Below are 1,625 nucleotides of genomic sequence, written 5' to 3'. Positions count from 1 at the left end.
TAAGTATCCTGTTTTCGCGTCTATAATCATTTCTACGTCTACTTATTTCCTCATTGCTAAGACCTGCGATGATCAAAGTTCTCTTGTACGCTTCTCTTTTTGTTTTTTTGGCAGCCTGAATTTCATCATTCCACCACGCATCACCAGAAATTCTTCCTACAACTGCGGTACCACACACTTCGATCGTGCATCTAAAAAGGATATCCCGTAAGATTGTCCAGGCGCCCTCTAAATCTTTGTTTTTTATACGGTCCTCCCATGTTGCCCTATCTATGCTTTCGATTATCTTATTTTGGAAATCTATTCGCACATCCGGTTTCTGTAAGTTCTCAATTTTGATTCGCGTTTGTTTTGCTTTCTTGGGTCTCTTTTTTCTCCAACCCCGACCCAAGTTAATTTTTGAGATCAGAAGCTAATGATCAGTATTGCATTCAGGACCCCTCATGACCCTTGTATCTTTGACTAACTCTCTAAGTCTTTCATCCGCAACAACAAAGTCAATTATACTGCGGCTATTTCCTTTAGACCAGGTGTACATGTGGATCATTGTATGTCTAAACCAAGTATTTGTAATAAACAGACACCTTTCTAAGCATAGACCAACTAATTTATCTCCGTTATAGTTTGTTCTTGGATCCCCAAAATTACCTAATACTCTTTCTGTATCCTGATTTTGGATGTCCACTCAACCGTTCAATTCTCCTAGTAGAATTATTCTTTCCCCATGTTCGCAGATCTTTATTGTGTCATTTAAAGTGTCCCAGAAGGCGTCTTTTACTTCTCTAGGATCACTATCAACCGGCGCGTAGCATGATATAATAAATAGTCTTCTGATTCCTACTTTCATTCTAGCCCACAGAAGTCTGGGAGACACGAAGCCATGGTCTCCGAGATGCTGCTTTGCTCTTTTATGCAAAATGAGACCTACTCCTTGTTTACCATGTGATTCACAGTCTACTCCTGACCATATTTCAAAACCGCCTTTCAACACGCCGTTTTTTATGTCTTTAGTTTCGCATCCCTTTTTCTTTGTTTGGGGCACACATAAGATATCTAGTTTCTTCACGTCCATAGTTTCACGTAATTCTTTTACCTTGAGATCATTTACTCCCCTAGCATTCCAAACACCCAGGCTCCATTCGTCACCTGAAACATGACCTTTAGATTTTCCGTGTGCATGCCTTTTGTCATTAAAAGTTCCAGTCCTTTCCGAGGCTATTTTGTAGTTTGTATTATTCATTGTTTAGATTATACGCCCAACTAACACCTTTATGCAATAAGTTTATTTTCTGAGTCGAAATCATGTCAAAGTTAAGTATCAAATCGTCATATGGTGGCGATTGTAGTTCTAACGTCAGTCCCACCAAAAACTTCAGTTAATAAGGGAGGGTTTGGGAGAGGGGGGAAGTAGAACTGGAACCGAGAGAGTCGTCTTGGGTTTGTGTTTTTGTTTTCATGCTGAGAAGGTCACTAGCCGGGAGCGAGTGCTAATCTGAAAAATTGCATCCGCTTCCAGCGAAATTGCGATAAAATTTCAGCCACAACCACGTCTCACAACCGTGAGATAGGTGGTTACAGTCTGTAAAGGAATCAATACGACGATCCAGCAAAAGCCTCGTGCACCC

Source organism: Belonocnema kinseyi, chromosome 5, assembly GCF_010883055.1.
Source record: "Belonocnema kinseyi isolate 2016_QV_RU_SX_M_011 chromosome 5, B_treatae_v1, whole genome shotgun sequence".
In the NCBI taxonomy this organism is placed as follows: domain Eukaryota; kingdom Metazoa; phylum Arthropoda; class Insecta; order Hymenoptera; family Cynipidae; genus Belonocnema; species Belonocnema kinseyi.
The sequence above is the reverse complement of the archived record's forward strand: the minus strand, read 5'-3'. Positions refer to the sequence as shown.